This window comes from Oryctolagus cuniculus, chromosome 3 (genome assembly GCF_964237555.1).
Source record: "Oryctolagus cuniculus chromosome 3, mOryCun1.1, whole genome shotgun sequence".
Lineage (NCBI taxonomy): Eukaryota > Metazoa > Chordata > Mammalia > Lagomorpha > Leporidae > Oryctolagus > Oryctolagus cuniculus.
Genome location: NC_091434.1, coordinates 131,136,707 through 131,157,207, shown reverse-complemented (window position 1 = coordinate 131,157,207; position 20,501 = coordinate 131,136,707). Strand labels below are relative to the sequence as shown.

The 20,501-nt window shown below is 41.9% G+C and overlaps 2 long non-coding RNA genes across 2 annotated transcripts in view; one reads left to right on the top strand and one right to left on the bottom strand.

Moving 5' to 3' along the window:
• LOC138849027 (uncharacterized) overlaps nt 1-1,670 on the top strand; it is an 11,285-nt gene extending 9,615 nt beyond the window's left edge. Inside the window, exon 3 of the long non-coding RNA XR_011387350.1 lies at nt 1,507-1,670. This is a non-coding gene — a long non-coding RNA (uncharacterized lncRNA). The remainder of the gene's footprint in view (nt 1-1,506) is intronic.
• LOC103348706 (uncharacterized) overlaps nt 1-20,501 on the bottom strand; it is a 97,041-nt gene that overhangs the window by 44,156 nt on the left and 32,384 nt on the right. The window contains exon 8 of the long non-coding RNA XR_011387349.1: nt 1,490-20,501. This is a non-coding gene — a long non-coding RNA (uncharacterized lncRNA). The remainder of the gene's footprint in view (nt 1-1,489) is intronic.

The window sequence follows — 20,501 nt, the reverse complement described above, 5'->3', positions numbered from 1 at the left end:
TTGCACTATGGATGCAGGACATCCTGCCAAGAAGAACAGGAAATGTGAGCTTGCAGCAGGTAGATGGGGGTGAGGGAAATAAGGTCACATGGACTCCATTGCTCCACATTCTTGTGACACCTCAGGGATGCCAACTAAATGTAGACCAGAAGTGGAGAGGCTGCCAATGAGCCTGACCTTGAGAGTGGAGATGAATGGATGTTCAGGATCCACAGAGTGGAAGGATATGCCCTGAGGTGGTCCCAGAGAGCACATCCCCATTCCATGGAAGCTCCTAGAGCAGCTAGGAGGAGTTTTGCTTTCATCTGAAGGGAAGGCTGTAGATGCTAGCAGCATTGCCATGCAAATGACTTTGGAGGGGGCTGTTAATTGTGTTGTGTCTGGGGAGAGACATCATAGCTGTTGAACATTTCCCTCTACAAGGTGAGTCCCTGCCAACCCAACCTGAAGTCAACAGGGAGCCTCACAGGTATGGGGAGATCCTGGGGGGTGTCCCTGTCCACCTCCAATTCAGGAAGATTAGGAAGAGGGTGAGACAGAGAGAGGCACCTTTGGGTGCCTTTTCACACCAGGAAGAGAGCCCACTGTACTCATCTTTGAATCCTTGTAGCTACCCATCCCAACCTGACATCACATAAGAGCCAGCACAGAACACAAGAGCTGAGGGGATTTACCCAGGCCTTTTGGGGCCCTCAGCCTCCATTCTCAGAGACTGATAGATGCTTTTTTACATGTTGATCACTTATTTTTGTGCATATAAAATTTTGTATGTGCCTGTTAAACTTAATTGTCAGCAATTAAGGCAAAACTCACTTTGAAGAGTGACAGGAGCAGGGTGTCAAGAACCTAGTGTTCTTCTCATTTGTGCACTAATTTTATACTTCAATTACAAATACACACTGGCTGCATGGCCCTACAAAAGAAATGTCTTCCATCACATTTTCCATGCTCAAATATAGTAAAGCAATAATGGTTGGGTAAATATCACAGAATAATTCTTGCCAATAAAATCTCTGAAATGACTTCTATGTGGAGGATAGAAAGAACTTCTACACGATTAGGGAAGGAAACCAAAAAGCTCTGTGCAGTTGACCATAATTAACATGCCCCAGACTGGTGGAGAAAGGACTGAGTAGGAAGTGTCAGGACTCCCCATTATGTGTCATCAAACCTCCTGCTCATAAGTCCCAGGGGAGTGGGCCTTGGATTTTTAATCACAGGGGCCAAGAGATCTCCCCTTTCCTGTACATCAGGTTCAATGCCATGTGAAATGTCCTCTGAAGGCTGCCCAAGCGAATGCCTAATGGAATTCACAATTGTAGGACACCCATGCCCACACAAATGGGCCTCAGTGACCCATGACCCTGATTTCTGTGGAGGTCAGGAACTAGAGTTGCCCTCCAGGCACAGGAGCCTTCGGAGTGCTGCACACCCATCCCATTGTTCCTACCCCTACAACAACCTTGTCTTCCCCCACTGATCCCTGTACCTGTTTCATCTTTGCAGAAATTTTTAGCAACTTAGGAGACTGCAGTGTGGAGTCATGGGACAAAGAGGAGCTGGAGTTTCCCAAGCCATCAGAAACTTGAGCCATACAGGAGGAGAAACTTCAGCCACATGCACCTCATCAGTATTCTGATAGCTTTGACAATAAATTCTTGTCACCCAGTGCTAGTTGATCTGCACATGCTTTTCTGTCAAAGAAAATAAATCGAAAGAAAACACCTTTAGCAAATGTAGAACTTAAAATGATCAGAGAGTAAGTAGTCACCCTAGTGAGTACCACCATCATCTCCCTCAAAAGGAATCTCGTTTGTCTTCACTGAAGAAAAGTCACTGCCAGGTTGGCTGCTTCAATCTGTTCCTTCCTCTCGAAGGGATCTTGGGGTCCATCTCACCCAAGATCTCTCTCAAAGACTTGGATGACATTGCATTTTTTACCTAATGTCAGCTTGCACAGCATGCAGTTTCTGGCTTAACCTTTTCTTCTTGAGCATCTTAAATATATTCTTTTCCCTCCTAACCCAGATAAGCTGGATCCTTTTCATTCCCTTCTATGTTACTCATCCGTGTATTCTAGATGCCTGAGTACTTTTTAATTCTCAGATTTTACTAGAAATGACTTCAGTCACTCTAAGAACAACCCAGTTTTCTGTGAAGATGTACTTTGACAGCATATCATCATTTTCTGAAATAGTTTGAATTAAAATTATTACCTTTAGATCATTGCATTGGTATTCCTCTTCCAGGAATCTCATTCATACATATGCTTGTATTCAACTTCTAGTATTTCTCTCAGCTTCTGAAATCTTTGGTCAAGCACCTATTCTTTATATTTCCCCTTTTACCTTCTGTTTCTTGAAAGGCACCATCTGTCTCTGTGCTTCCTCTGGTTTGCATTTCACAAGTGATGTTATTTTTTTCCTGTTTTCCTTCTTTCCTGAGTTCTGTACATTCATTTCTGAGTTTCCCTGATTCTTAGTATTGATGTCCTTGGTATCATTGTCTGCACTATTTTCCCTCATCCTGTAAACTACCTTGCTCAGAACACAAATTACATGTATCAGAGTCTTTTATCTCTTTTTATTACTGATTTCTCCCTTTAGAGCATATTGTCACCAAAATTTTATTTTTGTTCTTTTTAATAGAAAATTTGGCTTTGGGAATTGTGAATGGATATAGGATACAGAAATATTTGTTTCAATTGTATTTGGAATGCTGAAAAAAAAGACACCTAATTTCTTGGCTCTGTATTTTATATTTATTTCATGTGAAAGCCTCTCTCTCTTTCAACTTAACCTTATTATCAATACTATTTAGGAAGGCATCTTTTATAAGAGAACAATAGTCCCCAATTTTGCAAATCTATTTTTATTTTCCTTTATATTGGGGGTATCAGAATCTCTGAGATTATGGAGTTAATTTCTATTATGTCTACAGAATTTTTTTCTCTGATTAGCCTGTTTTTATTGGTCACCATTTTATTCATAGGATTATTAAGTTTTCAAATATTTTGGTTTCTTTGAGTCACAAAATCTGGAGTTTCTTATTTACATATGTGTCATTTAAGCTTAGAACAAAAAATTTTCATTTTACTTTTTTTTTTTTTTTTTTTTTTGATAGGCAGAGTGGACAGTGAGAGAGAGAGACAGGTCTTCCCTTGCCGTTGGTTCACCCTCCAATGGCCGCCGCTGCAGCCGGCGCAGCGCGCTGATCCGATGGCAGGAGCCAGGATCCACGTGCTTTTTCCTGGTCTCCCATGGGGTGCAGGGCCCAAGCACCTGGGCCATCCTCCACTGCACTCCCTGGCCATAGCAGAGAGCTGGCCTGGAAGAGGGGCAACCGGGACAGAATCCGGCGCCCTGACCGGGACTAGAACCCGGTGTGCCGGCGCCGCAAGGTGGAGGATTAGCCTAGTGAGCCACGGCGCCGGCTCTTCATTTTACTTTAACATCAATCTTATTTCAGAAAAATTTGGTTTTAGATACCAAAATGTTTTTTAGTTAATTAGTGATTGCTAGGTATTTTTAATCCCTTAGATTATCAAAGAGGTACAAAAAAGGTCAGGTCCACCTAGGCCCATGACTCCAGAGGAAATGAGTTTTGCCAAGTTCAAGCATGTATATCAGGCTTACCATGGTCTCTTGTGTTTGACACAGAGTGGCCAAGGATCATACTTACTGATTCACCCTTGTTGTCCTTACATACACTATCTTGGAAATATATGGTTAAAGCAAAAGTATTCTTTGAAATTTCTTTGCTGACGTAAAAAACTTAATGTGAAAATATAAAAACTCTCATCCATAAAATGTCATTAATCCCATTCCTGAGCAATTAAAGAATTACACACACATACACACTACAGGCTGGTTGGCTTGAGAAATAAAATTATGATCTTATACTCACATACCAGGAGTTCATGAATGAAATTCTTTCTGGCTTCTGGTATCCTGGGATGTTCTACTACTCACTATCCATGGATTCCCATTGGTGGAATGGCTGAACCCCCCCCCCCAAGCTGCATCTATCTTTTTCAAGATTTAGTTATTTGAAAGGCAGAGTTAGAGAGAGGGGGAAGGAGACATACATGCATACACACATACACACACAGAAAGAGAGAGAGAGAGAGATTTCCCATCCACTGGTGGTTACTCTCCAAATGTCACAACATCTACGGCTGAGCCAGGCCAAAGGCTGAAGCCAGTAGCTTCATCCAGATCTCTGAAATGGGTGCAGGGGCCCAGGCATTTGTGCCATCTCCCACTGCTTTCCCACGTGCATTGGCAAGGTACTGGATCAGAGGTGGAGCAGCCTGGTCATAAACTGGGGCCACCAGCTGGCCTCCAGAGCTGCATCATAACTCCACCCCCACAGACATACACACTCATGCCATCAATTGTGAGCAAAAGGCAAGATTAATATCATACAAGCTCTTCAAGCCTCTGATACCCTGCAAGCATATATAGGTCATCTGTCTCCAAACAGTCCAGGCACCTGTTGGCAGAATTCATGGATAATGTGGTATGTACCTGTGACTTCAGAAACACATTCATGGCATGCAATGGAGCACTGGTCTGGCCTCCTGATACAGTTGTGTACGGTGTGGATAATTCAGAGGCAACAAGTCCAGAAGTGATGATATCAATGGGTGGAGGGGCCAGTGCTGTGGTGCAGTGGGTTAAAGCCCAGGCATGAAACCCCAGCATCCCATATGGGTGCCGGGTCTAGTCTCAGCTGCTCCTCTTCTGATCCAGCTCTCTGCTATTGCCTGGGAGAGCTGTAGAATATGGCCCAAGTCCTTGTGGCCTTTCACCCATGTGGGAGGCCCAGAAGAAGCTCTTGGCTCCTGGCTTTGGATCAGGGCAGCTTCTGCTATTGCAGCCATTTGGAGAGTGAACCAGCAGATGGAAGACCTCTTTCTATGCCCCTCCTTCTCTATCTCTGTAACTCTGAGTGGATGGAACAGGAGCTACATCCTTAGACACATTTCCTGGTTAATGTGCTTGGGAAAGCAGCAGAAGATGGCCCAAGTGCTTGGGCTCCTGCACCCTCATGGGAGACCTGGAAGAGACTCCTTGCTCCTGGCTTCTACGTGGCCCTGGCTGTTGTGGTCACCTGGGGATTGAAACAGTGGATGAAGGTCTCTTTCTCTCTCTCCCCCTCCCTCCCCCCTCTACCTCTCTCTCTCCCTCTCCCCCTCTCTCCTCTCTTTCTGCCTCTCCCACTCTGTAGCACTGCCTTTCAAAATTATTGAAATCTTTTGTAAAAAATAAAAAAAAAGAAAATGTCATTTCTTACTTGTGAAGCTGTATCATTCCTTCCAAGATGTTTCCCTCCCAAAGGAAGGAGGAATTCAGGACCACCTTTAATCTACAAATTTGCATACCACAAATACATGAAAACATGTATCCTAGAAATAAATACAGATAGAAACCAATCCATAACACCCATGGACATGATGTTCACAACACATTGGGCTTATAAAAGTAATATACACACCCCCAAAGAGCTCACACAAAATCGGACACACACACTCAAGCTCTTCACATAGGGGTGAATGAGTCCTCCTCTTCTGTGCTGGAAAGCTTGGGGGTCAAGAACATATAGAGAGAACTTTTGCTGATATTTCCATTTACCATGGGATGACACCGATCACCATGGGCATGTAAGTGCATCAACATTGACACCAGGGACCTTAACATCAGTGGATTGTTAGCCATTCTTTCCGAAGAAAGAAAACCATGGTCACTCTTTTCCAGAAAGAAAACCCACATTTTGAAATACTCATGGTACTCAAAGACTTAGGGGTTGACAAGGGTAGGTGAAGCCTTGCCTCTCCCCCCAGTCTGTCCACAAACTCAGTGTTTTGGGGGGGGTTATCTTGTAGGTATTAAACCTAGGCACTAGGTCATATAGCATGAGGCTGGAGGGGTGGTCCTGCCACAACTAAAATTGGGATGTGTGTAGACTCCTCAGGCCCAGGAATTGGCACAGGCCTGAAGGATACACACTCTAGGATAGCCAGCTTTGGCCAATGCAGCATGTCCTAGAAAGACTGCCCAGGGGAACTGCAGGGAAAGCTCACTGACTCTCTTGGAAACAACTGGGGTCCACATGCTGTACACCCTCCCTCCACTTTGGAGAGACAGACAGGACCCATGGCTGTTTACCACCCATTTCTGACAACATCCCATGTGAAAGATATTCTTCACCAGGTAGAGGCTGGATGTCTGGCCTGAAAGCCCAGGAGGATGCATAAGGAGAGTGTCTAACTTAGGGACCATCAGTACTAGGCCAAGACACTTGGCAAAACTGTTGGAGGTGTGTGCATGTGTAAATGGCCCATGCACAGAGCCAGCAGTCAGGACCAAGGCCATGGGTCAGCCCCAGACCCCTGTCCATTAGTCTTTCCAGGAGTCCCTTCCTTCAGAATTGACAGGTGGAGACTCATATCATGGTCACAACAAAAGTTCAAACTCTTAGACAAATTAACATCTGTAAATGTGTATATGTATTAAACAAACCTCTGAGGAAGTACATATATATATTGTATATATACTCGTGTTGGTCTATAAACTGTGGAGCTGTATGCGATAATCTGACATTGCAGAAGGGAGGAATTTACTTCTGCCATTTTTTCTAGAGCTTACACACTAAAAATACATGCAAACATATATCTCCTCAAAATGAGTAGCAGAGAAATAACTCCATTAGTCTTAAATCCATGTTTCTGTAAGAAGACAATGTTCATATACACACAAAACACCAGGGAACACATACATAGAGACGTTTATAATGTGTATAGTCTATTTGTCCAGGAGGCATGGGGCCCCCCACACCTCACTGGCAAGCTTAGGCATGGGGCCCTCCACACCTCACTTGCAAGCTTAGGGCATAACACACCGGGAGGCCCTTCACTGCCCATTCCAGGGGCCCTTAGTGCACACCAATAACCAGGGCCTTTTCATTAAAACAGCCCTGACAACAGGAATCTGAATCTTGGTGGGAAGATGGACACTCTGTCCACCAAAGTAAAATACATCCTTTGAATCAGCTATGAGCCTGAGAGACTCAGATCCCAAAAGAACTGAAGTTGTGCCTCTTTGTGGAGCATTTTCACATGAAGAGAGCTGAGGCTGACTTGGAGGTAGTCTATGTAGGCCTGAGTTCTGATGACATAACGCTGGTGGTACAGGTCTGCCACGTGAGAGTGGCCTGATGATAACTTGGAACTTCCAAGGCTCTCTTTGGTTTTTTATGTCCCCTATGCTTTCCAGTACCCGAAGGACAAAGGTCAGCCATATGACTTCAGTCCAGACAGTGTTCCACACTTCCGCTGGCCCATGATTGGCATGTTTTTGCTCTGTATGCTATTCATAGCTAAAATAGTGCTCTTGGAGAAATCCTGGCAAAAATAAACCTTAAAATGTACATAAACATTGAACAAACTCCTAAAGATACATGCTTCACTATGTGACTACTTGTACCACTCTAAACATAGTGAATATGGTTCCTTTGCCTGGTTAGTTGTATTCTTGCATCCAGGATGCTTCAACTCCCTAGCAGAAAACAATACATTAATTAATGCCACCATTTCTACAAATGTATACAAACAAATACATACAACATGTACACCACAAGAATAAGTAAAATAGACATCTTATCCCACATGCATAAGAAATTACACAAATACAAATAAGATACACAGCGCATTAAAACATGCAGTCTGACACACACACACATTTACTTCCTTTGACTACTGTCCATTTGGCCCTTCCCTCCAGTACTGGCAATCTTGAGGGTATACACACCCAGGAATTCCCTTCACTACAAGGGCCATGGGCCCATGGCCACACCAATCTCCAGGGACTGTCACTGAACTACCTATGGCAACAAGTAACACATTAGGGAGCTGACCATTCTTTCCAAAGATGTCCACTAGAAGGAAAACCATCTTTTTGTTAAGTCCAAGATTTTAGAATCTCTAGTGCGGATGGGTCTGGCAGGAACTGGACCTCTACTCTAAGAACATTCTCTTACCTTGTGTTCTCACTTAACCATGGAGACAGTACACATAGGTATGGTATAGCATGGCACCAGGCTGGATGGACAATCCTATCAGGATGGGACTTCCAGGAGGAAGTTCCAGAAGCCAGGGAAAGCCCCAGACCCTGAACACTATGTCCTATTACAAAGCTGGCTCTGCCTAAAACTCCCTTTCCTAGAGAGGCCAATGTAGCTACATGGAGGACTGGCTCACTGACTGAGAAACAACTAGAAATCATGTGTCTTAGGCGACCCACATTGAAACCCTAGCACTCCCAGCAACAACAAATCCTGGCATTACAGACTGAAGAGGGGCTTTCAGGCATAAAACAAAGCCCAAAGGACCAAAAAGAAAATGATGGATGAACATGACCACATGATATTTAAACATAACACACAGGCAACATGAAAACAGCCAATGCTATGAGATCATCTCTGTGAGTGTGTGCAAAGGATGCTGCCAGCCCATTACCCCCTGCCCTAGAAATACATACAATTTCTGTGTTTCTTCAAAGAAATGTTTAAAGGATTCTAGTTTAGCGTTATCCATTATAATAAGGAATTCTGAGCAGTGGAGATTTCAGGCATTTAGTGAGATTAGATACCTTAAATACATTCCAATATGTCCACGCCCACAATACTATGGATCTGTAGTTCATTTGTGTTTTAATGAGGAAATCACAGGTGATGAAATATTAAATGGAAAAACCAAGTTACATAACTTCCCCCGGTTTAAAAATGGTATGCACATTTTTTAAAATAAAATCAAATGTGGACAAGCAAAGACACTAAAGTAACTGAAACAATTTCAAAAAATGGGAATTAAGTGCCTTCCATGTCAACACTTTTCTATTAACCAATTAAGCCCATGTAGTATTGTCAGGATAGACACATTGGTCAGTGAAGAACAGACAACCAACCAAATATGACTACACATTTCCACCTATAATCTGCTCACATAACCACAGACCTGTACTGAGGATAGCATATCACCAAAGTCATATACGATGTATAAGTCCACCATAATCCAAAATCACTTTCAAAGAACATGGACATGTGGCAAAATACACCTTATTCCACTAGAAAGCACATGAGAACATAAACACTGAATACCATCTAAGTCATGTCTTCACACTTGACTCAATCAAATACACCCACACTGTCCAAAATTACAATGCCAGAACCCCAGATATAACATTTCCTCAAGTAAACAATCTGCTTTGTATTATTACTCCCCTGATTTTCATCACTACTTATTTTCTACAATAGAAGCTGAGATGGGAACAGGATAGACAGTTTAGCCACCTGCAACCAATAATTAGCACACATAGGAGCTTTGGTAAATTTACTATCTTTGCACTTCACCTGGCAGATGTCAACAAATTTTACAGCCACTAATTTCATCATAATAGTTAATATTAAATAACTTACTATAGTCAAATACCCAGCACCACCAGTTGAATGATCATTATTTATAGCTAGAATTTTCCTGGGACCGGCTTTGTGGCACAGCAGCTTAAAGCCCTTGCTTGCATCACCAGAATCCCATATGGGAGCCACTTTGAGTCCCAGATGCTCCACTTCTGATCCAGCTTTCTGCTAATGCACCTGGGAATGTAGAAGAGGATGGCCCAAGTCCTTGGGCCACTGTACCCACATGGGAGACCCAGAAGAAACTCTTGAGTCCTGGATTCGGATCATCTCAGCTCTGGCCACTTCAGCCAATTGTCAATTGAACCAGAGGATAGAAAACCTCTCACCCTCTCAGTCACTATTTCTCTCTGTAACTCTGCCTTTCAGATAAATAAAATATTTAATAAAAAAAGAGGGGGCCAGTGCCATGGCTCACTTGGTTAATTCTCCACCTGCAGTGCTGGCATCCCATATAGGTGCCAGGTTCTAGTCCCAGGCGCTCCTCTTCCAGTCCAGCTCTCTGCTGTGGCCCGGAAGGGAAGGCAGTGGAGGATGGCCCAAGTGCTTGAGCCCCTTCACCTGCATGGGAGACCAGGAGGAAGCACCGGGCTTCTGGCTTTTGATCGGCATCACTCTGGCCATAGTGGCCATTTTGGGGGGGGGGGGTGAGCCAATGTCTAACTCAGGACCAGCATTGCGCTGAGCCACCTGCAGTGCCAGCATCCCATATGGGTGCTGATTTGAGTCCCAGCTGCTCCACTGATGTCACTGCTATGGCCTGGGAGGGCAGTAGAAGTTGGCTGAGGTCTTGGACTCTTTCACCTGCACTGGAGACCCAGAAGAGGCTCAAGACAAGTGACTGGTGCAGCTCCAACTGCTGTGGCCATTTTGGGAGTGAATCAGAGGATGGAAAATGTTTTTCTCTGCCTCTCCCTCTATCCATAAATCTCTCAAATAAATAAAATCTCTCAAAATATTTTTTAAAAAGGAATGAATTGAACCCCTTAAACTCTTCCTTGATAAAAATATAAGTAAAAATATCACCTAACTTTGTCAAGGTTAATTTAATTAAAATTTTTCATATCTTTATGGCATGGCTGGTCAACTAGCATTCCAAGATCCTACATCATCCATTATAGAAAAAGTATTATACTTTCATGACTACACCCTAATCTTATTCTTAACTAGCTATTGAATTCTTTACATTATTTCACCTATGCTAACAACCAAATTAACCCATAAAAAGAACTGCAGATCCCCAAGAAACACTATTTATTGTCTTTTATTATTTATTTATTATTACTCAAATCTTGTTTGCACATTCATATTTACAAATTATATACATAGGAACGATGAAATTAACAACTCCTCTTAACCATAAAAGATACAGGACACCAAAAATACCGAAGCTCTGAATGCACAGAAATTGGGACTTAAACTTTGGCTCTCATATACTCCCATAGAAGATTTAAAACCAGAAGAATTAATACTGCACACAGTAGATAATAGAGTCCTCATACCTATAGAAATACCAATCTGGCTGGTGCCGCGGCTCAATAGGCTAATCCTCTGCCTAGTCCTGGTTGGGGCGCCGGATTCTGTCCTGGTTGCCCCTCTTCCAAGCCAGCTCTCTGCTGTGGCCCAGGAGAGCAGTGGAGGATGGCCCAAGTGCTTGGGCCCTGCACCCCATGGGAGACCAGGAGAAGCACCTGGCTCCTGTCTTTGGATCAGCGTGGTGCAGTGGCCACAGCATGCCTGCCACGGAGGCCATTGGAGTGTGAACCAGCGGCAAAGCAAGACCTTTCTCTCTGTCTCTCTCTCTCTCTCTGTCCAATGACAGTGTCTCAATGACCAATTTGGAATAATCAGAATGACGGGCTTCCTTTTAAAGGATTTTTTTCTGAAAAGTTATTTATCACTCCTATCTAAAAGATCAGATCCTTGAAGACATTTGTGCCATACGGAAGTGGGAACAGATTGGCAGCGCAGTGTCTTCGGGCATCTTTCACTCCTGCTTCTCTCATGATCTGTGCAAGCCCGCGGTGCTGGCCTGTGACAGTCTCGGGGTGTGTAGGGGAGACAGCAGCTGTGAAGCCACTGCCATCAGCCAGTGGTGGGGGGTGGTTACTTGGAGGAGGGACAGGGAGGGCAGGTTGGGTGGGGTGGAGGTTTTGTACTGAGGGCCAGTGATGATGTTTTTATATTTATTTCCTGCTACTGAAACTACTACTGAAACTAAACTCCAAGATAAAGTGTCTATGGGACTAAAAGGAAACCGGAAGGGTTTTCAGGAAAGCACCACTGAAAGATTCAAGGGCATTAAAGAGACTATTGGAAAGAGAGACAGTCCTGAAGAAGGCTGCCAGCGAAGACTTTACTGAAAGTGAGAAAAAACATGGGAAAAATAAATGAAACAGTTCTCTGTTAGGAAGTCACAGAAAGTCTGTCAATAGAGAAACCACTGGTTAAATAAAAAATAGAAAACACACTAAGGAACTGGGAGATGAAGCTATGGAGAGAATCAAGCAGAATGTTGTAGGTGCTGTCTGGCTTACTCTTTTTACAGCAGAATGAAAGAAAAGAAAAATCAAAAGGAAGAACTAGCTGCTAGAACTTGCTGAGTTTGAAAATAAAACTCATCCTCATTTCCAGCTTCTCCAATTAGCAACATTAAAGCAGTGCTTTTGTGCAAACATCGAATGTGGGTCAGAGAAAAATGGGATCTAAACGTAAAACATAAAACCAAAAGTGTGACTGTAAAACTCTTTGTTAAAATCTCAGAAAGCTCTAAGAATCCTTAAGTCACACAAGGGTCCCCAAAGATTTTTGAAGCTTGCCTCTCAGAACAACTGGCAGTCAGTGGTACTGCAAAACATCCTGCCCTGCACATAACAGCCTCTCACAGCAACAATAACCACAAGAAAATCTGACCCAAAATGTCAATATTTCCAAAGCTGACAAACACTGCATTAGAAGAAAGGAGCCCAGTGGGCAGAAACAGTATTAACTTATTTAGTCTCCATCCCTTTCTGATTAAGACTTAAGACATGGGTTTTTTATGTTTTGGTCCTCTTTGCTTCAGAGTGCTTTGCACACTGAAGGCATTAAATGTTTCTGCAATTGAAGATGTGTTAAACACAAGCAAACAAGATTAACACAAATTACAGAATTGAGGAAAGAGCTCATTTCCACTTCGGCCATCAACAAGTTCGATCAACTTACTCAAGTCACCTTCTCACTTTTGTAAAATGAAATATTTTAACTAAATAGCTACTGATAACACAAATGGCTCCTATGGGGAATATGTTGATATGAAATATAAGAATGTAGAGCTTAAGTTTAGACGAGAAAATACATATTTGACAGATAATTTTAAATAAATATAATTTTACTATATATAATAAAATATGCATGATAGGTAAAATCTCTATACTTTGTGCAGTCTTTTCTTCATTAGAATGTCTGAAAAGCCATTGAGAGCATTTCAGGCATGGAAAGCCAAGACACTGCAAATTAACATATTTATAAGCTATTACCAAATAGTCTCATTTTTATTCAAATGTGTTCTCTCTCAAATTAAATGATTACAATTATGTAACCTATTTTTAGCATTTTAACTGACCGTATTTATCTGTTTACCCGTGTTTATCTGATTGTCGGAAATGTTAGCCATTGTCTTCAATTTTTTAAGTCTTTTGAGTTTCTAGTTGTTGTACCTGACATTTTGGGTAGTATATTTGTCAGTTATTTTCTGTTTGCTATGTGAATCTCCATGACATGGTTAGATTTTGAAAGATGGATCAATCTCGTTTTAATGCTAAATTTTTTTCTTTTGACAGGCAGCGTGGACAGTGAGAGAGAGAGATCAGCACCGCGTTGATCTGATGGCAGGAGCCAGGTGCTTTTCCTGGTCTCCCATGGGGTGCAGGGCCCAAGCACTTGAGCCATCCTCCACTGCACTCCTGGGCCACAGCAGAGAGCTGGCCTGGAAGAGGGGCAACTGGGACAGAATCTGGTGCCCGGACCGGGACTAGAACCTGGTGTGCCGGCACCGCAAGTGGAGGATTATTAGCCTATTGAGCTGTGGTGCTGCTTAATGCTTAACTTTGATTGAAGCTTATATGTGGGGCAAATGTCAGACATAATTATTTAATCAAACTTTGATATTTAATACTATCATTTGATATTTTTGAGATTTATTAATAACTGCTAAAATTCTTTTTAAAACTATAGATGTGTGCTGTCCAGCTTGATAGACAGCTATATTTGGCTATTTAAACTAAGTATAAATTAAGTTTAAAATTGAGTCTTCATTCATGATAGCCATATTCAAATGCTATTGACAACTGTAATGGGGACAGCATTATATATAATTCCCATTTGTATTGTTGCATAGTATATATATTTCTACATTTTATTTTTTATTCATATTGAGTTTTACATTTGATATATGCTAAATATATTACCTTTATTTCCTTTCTCTCTAAGGAAACTATGAATTTTTAGTTTGTAAATTTTAGCTGTGTTTTTGGTCAATTGTAATTATGTTACACTGTGGTATGTGGCTGGAAGCTGAACTACTTTTGAATTTTTTTTATTTGTGTGTAATTTACCACAGGAGACATTGACATGTTTTGTTTTGCCTTTTTTTTTTCCTTTAAAGACTATCAGTGTCTTAATTCTCAATTTGGAAGAAACACTTCCAATACTTTGGTCCATTGACTGTCCCACTTTACAAAATTAAAATGTCTTAAGTGTTTGTATCTTTTATCAGTTTCCTCCAAGCCCAGTTTTTGTTTAAATAAAGAAACAAATTCCTCAGGGAAGGGGAATTTTATAAGCAATTGCACAGCAGAATTGATTTTGGTGTGTGTCAATGCAGACAATCTGCCCAGGGTTAAAATGTTAAGGAGAAAAAAATATACAAGCTGCCATATTCATGGGATGACACCAAATAGCAGCTTGTATTTGTATTTTGAGTCTCCTGAGGTGGACTGCAGGCACACGTGAATGAGTGGATGTACTTGGTGTTGTGTTGTGATTTTATTTAATGTCGGCAAAGTACATGCTCGTGCATGCACAACCAGCCCTCACATATGCACTTGCTCACGAGAAAGTGAAAACTACAAAACAAGCAGCTCTCTAAGAGTCATTGGCAACCTCTGTCTGTGCATTTTAAATATTAAATGGGGAAAGATTTTCAGGAATATGAGAAACAATTTCTCTTGTCAAATGGCCTATAATCTTTCCTTGTTTGATATATAAGGTAAAAAAATAATTCTTATTGCACATATGTTTAGTAATACATATTTTCCTCTACTACTCCTATTTTAGTGTGTTTTTGTCATTTCTGTTCCATATAAGCTCACAAATTTTAAGCATATATTTATACTAATTTATGAGCATTTTAAAAAACCTTTAGGGGCCAGCGCTGTGGCGCAGAGGGTTAACGCCCTGTCCTGAAGTACTGGCATCCTATATGGGCACTATTCTAGTCCCGGCTGCTCCTCTTCCAATCAGCTCTCTGCTATGGCCTGGGAAAGCAGTGGAAGATGGCCCATGTCTTTGGGCCCCTGCACCCACGTGGGAGACCCAGCAGAAGCTCCTGGCTCCTAGCTTTGGATCGGCACAGCTCTGACCATTGCTCCTGATCTTTGGAACTGGGGAGCAACAGTACATTGAGGGCAGCACTGTCATGTTGCACTGAGCTGCTTACTGGCAGGATTTGAGCTCTGGACATCTTTTTTGTTTTACATTAGCCAAGTTTGTTATAGATGCTCTGTGTGTGTATATATATATATTTTTTTTCTTGAACTCATCATTTCTCACCATTTTAATATAATGCAGAATTTCATTTAATGTTAAAACTTTTGAAACATGGCAAAACTTGTTCAGAATACATAATTTAATGCTATAAATTGGAAGTTCCTTGATTTACTTTTGATTTTCAGTTTTTTCAATAATAAAAATTGGAATAGTAAATTCATTACGTTGAGATAAGGAAGAATTAATAATAATTGTTATATAATAATTATTTATAATAAATGTAAAACTCCTTGTAGCCAAAAAAATGGGGTTAATGGCATAAAGGAATATTAAAATTAATTGAAGGGGGAGATAACATTTAATACACTGAATATCCAGATCAATTAAATTCAATAGCAATGGGACCAGCACTGTGGCTCAGTGGGTTTTAAATCCCTCATCTACAGTGCTGGCACCTCATGTGGGAGCCAGTTAGAGTCCTGTCTACTCCACTTCTGATACAGGTCCATGCTAATGGGCCTGGGAAAATGGCAGCAGATGGCCCAAGTGCTTGGGTCCCTGCAACCATGTGGGGCACCTAGAAGCAGATCCTGGCTTCTGGCTTTGGACAGGCCCAGCTCAGGCCATTGTGGACATTTGAGAAGTGAATCAGCTGATGGAAGACCTTCCTCTCTGTCTCTATCTCTCTATAGCTGTCTTTAAAATAAATAATAAAAATCAATAATAATGGCAAAACATCTCATAAAGTCAGATAATCTTGTTTAAACTTATACTAGAAGGTTGATATTAGTACCTTCCTTATTTTTGAATATTTATTTATTTACCTGACAAGGAAGGAAGAAAAGAGGAGGGGAGGAGGGGGAGAGAGAGACAGAGAGATCTTCCATCTGCTGGTTCACACCCCCTGAACGGTGAACAGTTAGGTCTGGTCCAGTCCGAAGCCAGGAACCAGGAGCGCCATACAGTTTTCCCACATGAGTGCAGGGGCCCAAGCCTTTGGGTCATCCTCTGCTACTTTCACAGCCACACAAGCAGGCAGCTGGATTGGGAGCAAGGGCTTAATCTGTTGGTCCACTACAGCTGCTTTATGTGAGCTTTCTGAAGTACCCATGTCCTATCTCTGTTCAAGCACAAGTTATTCAGAATTTTAAGTTTGTTTTCCTCCTGATTTCTCTATTAGACTTTGGATTCCTTAAAGGTCCATGTGATATTTATCTTCACATCTCCAGTGACTCCTAACCTGAAGATATTAGTATAAATGTTCTGAAAGCATTGACAGATGAACCTAGATAAACCCATGACCAAAGAAAACCCTAAACACTATCAATATAAAGTCATTAAGAAAATGACATTGAACTCCAAATAAGCACAGATTACTTATAATTGTCAAGACTAGAAAATACTTCATGGTGACAAACTCAGTCCTTGAAGAATGAATTCTCTGGAATCCAACAGAGAGCAGTGGAGGGAAGCAGGGCAGTGTAAGGAATATTCCAAAGCACTGAAAAAGGAAAGCATAAAACTTGCTCATGGAATAATGCCAGAATCACTGGTCTAAAAGGGAACTGAGTAACTGAGTTTGTGTTAGGACTCATGTGTCTGCAGGCCATGGGGAGTCACAGAAGGTTCTTACCAGTAGCAAGACTGTAAATGTGCTGGGAGAAGTGTGATTACAATACATGGAGAGGACTGGATGTGGGAAGATAGTAGACTCAGAGAAAAATTAAACAAGAGACTGTATATAGTGGCAAAAATACTTGAAACAGCAATAAAAATGGAATGAAACTAACAAACACAGGACTGTTACATCTAATGATCCTCTAATTAGTATTTAAAACTATCAGTTTTATAACCGTCATTTCTTTACTCCTAGTCTTTAGTTTAAGTCATGAACACTACTTGACTTGGAACACTGCAATAGGATCCTAGACACTTTTCCAGGCTCTGTGCTCACATTCACCTTCATCCCGCTGCAGCAGCCAGAATTATCTTTTTAGGTAAGATAATCCTGCTCAGTATTCTCCAGTAGCTTCCAATTGCAATGGAAATGAAATGCAAACTTCTCACTGCTGTAAGACTCTGTCTCGCCTTTGCCCTCTTCTCAGATTCCCCATGATACATCACCTGGCTGTGGTCACACCTGTCTTAGTTACTCTCATTTTCATTGAGAGACTTCATATCACAAGCCCCTCAGCCAGGAACAATCTCCTCCTACACTCTCACATGTCTAGCTTTTAAAATATTTTCACATCTCAGCTCAAATATCACTTGTTCAGAGATCAAATGTCCTGATTCTGATCACAAGTCCTAAGATAGTGATCACAAGTCCTAAGGTAGCCATCCCTCTAGCAGATTCTAAGTATCCTCCTACCCTGCGTTATTCTTTCAGAGTAACGATCACCTTCAACAGTTACCCTTCTCTTTCTGTACATCTCAACACTGTTCCTCCACCACAGGAAGAAAAGACATTCTGTGGTAGGAGGACCTTAGTCATGTCACCATTCTGTTCCCCTCATGCAAAGGATGAGGCTAGATCATAATAGATAATCAATGTACATGTTACAAAGTCAAAATTCTAATTACAGATTCTAGGGAACGAATAGCACTGTACAAGCTTCTCTGAGCTGTACTTTGCTTCTCCTCTTACTATGTTATGAACTGCTTTACAGACTGGATTGAAAGATGTGGATGTGAGATCATGTTGCACCTTATAAAGCCATTCAGGGTTTGTGATTAAGCGATTTAGTGGCTTTAAAAATAAGACTGACTGCTTTACTTTACATGCTAAGTAAAGGAGGCTTGGGGACTAAGTCTGAACATGGATGAGGCCATGGACAGCCTTCAAGAATGAAAAAAGAGGGAAGCCCCCTAGCTACACACGAATCTATAGCATTTCCTAAGTGAATCTTGGCTTTACAATATTAATTAAAATATACTAGTGGGGACAAGTTTAAAAAATGATTCATATATAATCTGTATTTGTATCTTTTATTTTTGTTATTTTATAGTTTTATGGAAAAAATGCACAAAGCATAAAACCAAACAGTTGAAAGAATACAGTTTTCAAGAACTGATACTTGGGGCTGGTGCTGGAGAACAGTAGGTTAAGTGGTTGCTTGCAACACTGGCTGCCCATATCAGAGTGCTGGTTTGAGTCCCAGCTGTTCCTTTTCCTAACCAGCTTCCTGCTAACATGCCTAGGAAAGCAGCCAAAGATGGCTCAAGTACTTGGGCCTCTGCCACCCATGTGGGACACCTGGATGGGGCTTCTGATTCCTTGCTGTAGTCCTCCCCAACCCTGGCCATTGTATCCACTTTGGGAGTGAACCAGTAGATGAAAGTTCTCATTCTCTCTCTCACTCCCTCTCTCTCTCTTTCCTTCTCTGTTCACTCTGCCTTTCAAAAAAAAATAAATTTTTTTATTTAAAGAAAACCCAATTTTCTTATTACACTGTGCAACAGAAATGTTTGAGCCAAGTAGTCAAAATGCTGAGCAAGCTCCCAACCTCACTTCCTGTTTGTGTGGCTATCAGAGATTTACCCACCTCCCCTCTTCCACCTTGGTTGCTATTTGTTAACTAATCTGGCTCCCACAGAATCTGAGTGTGTGACTGCATAGTTGCCATAATCCCTCCATTTCCATTAACCATGTGTAAAGAGATTAATTGTAATCCTAATCAGTAGACAGACCAATCTGAAGTTGTCACATTTGTAAAGATAACTTCCTAGTACGTTTTAAGAGATACTTTTACTGCTCGGTTAACAATCAGTGTTGCACATTCTGATTTTATGAGGTCTGCTTTACCGCCTGATTACCCAGATACTTCAATGGTTAATGAGGAAATGGCTCCTTCCGTTTTATTCAAATATTTCTTGTGTGTCTCTTGAGTACAATACAATGATGATGTACTTTCTGAAACTATATACTGGGGAGAGGAAACACTGACACCTGCACCTCTTTTAGAGTAGCTTCTCTACACAGTGAGCTCACTGGGTACCTCAAGCCAACAAAAATGATCTCCCTCTGCATGCCACAGTTATCTACAGCTGTGCTTTAATCTGAACTCTCAATTCCTCTGAATTATTTTCATCTTAAAATAGAAAATTTCATCTGTTAAAATGCAGTGTAACCTTAACAGCAGACCACATCATCTGAATGTGCAGTGTTTGGGACATGGGAAGAGATGAATGTGGAAATCCAGAGGTCTGGGTATTTTAACAGATAGTAGGAGCTGAATTAGGAGCACACAGGTAAGGCTACAGAAGGATGCAAAGGAAGCCACTGGAGGTACTCATGACACTGTACACTGCACCCATGGCTAGTTTCAGATCCTGATGAGTAAATTAACCTTACTACTATCTATGTGATGCCTTACAATTTAAAGCATGAACTCGGCTGGTGCCGCGGCTCAATAGGCTAATCCTCCACCTAGCAGTGCCGGAACATGGGGTTCTAGTCCCGGTTGTGGCACCAGATTCTTTCCCGGTTGCCCCTCTTCCAGGCCAGCTCTCTGCTGTGGCCCAGGAAGGCAGTGGAGGATGGCTCAAGTGCTTGGGCCCTGCACCCAATGGGAGACCAGGAGAAGTACCTGGCTCCTGGCTTCAGATCAGCATGGTGCACTGGCCACAGCGCATGAGCCATGGCAGCTATTGGAGGGTGAACCAACGGCAAAAGGAAGACCTTTCTCTGTCTCTCTCTCTCACAATACACTCTGCCTGTCAAAAAAACATCTCTAATCCAATACAAAACTAGATTTTTAGATTAGGGATGATGGTGTTCGGTTTGGCAGCACATATACTAAAATTGCATTAGGAATGATGACTCAGGAATGTCAATGTAACTATTCTTTTTTAATTATTATTATTGATAGAGTTAGACAGTGAGAGAGAGAGAGACAGAGAGAAAGGTCTTGCTTCCATTGGTTCACTCCTCAAATGGCCACTATGGCCGGTGCTGTGCTGATCCGAAGCCAGGAGCCAGGTGCTGCTTCTTCCTGATCTCCCATGCAGGTGCAGGGGCCCAAACACTTGGGCCATCCTCCACTGCCCTCCCGGGTCACAGCAGAGAGCTGGACTGGAAGAGGAGGAACCAGGACTAGAACCTGGCACCCATATGGGATGCCGGTGCTGCAGGCAGAGGATTAACCAAGTGAGCTACAGTGCAAAATCTGAAAACCACAACTTTTGGAGAAGGGGTACTCAACTTGTACTTACTACTCTATGAAAGTCTTGAGAGGTGGTCACTCTTGCCTTCATTTCATATCCATCAGACGAAA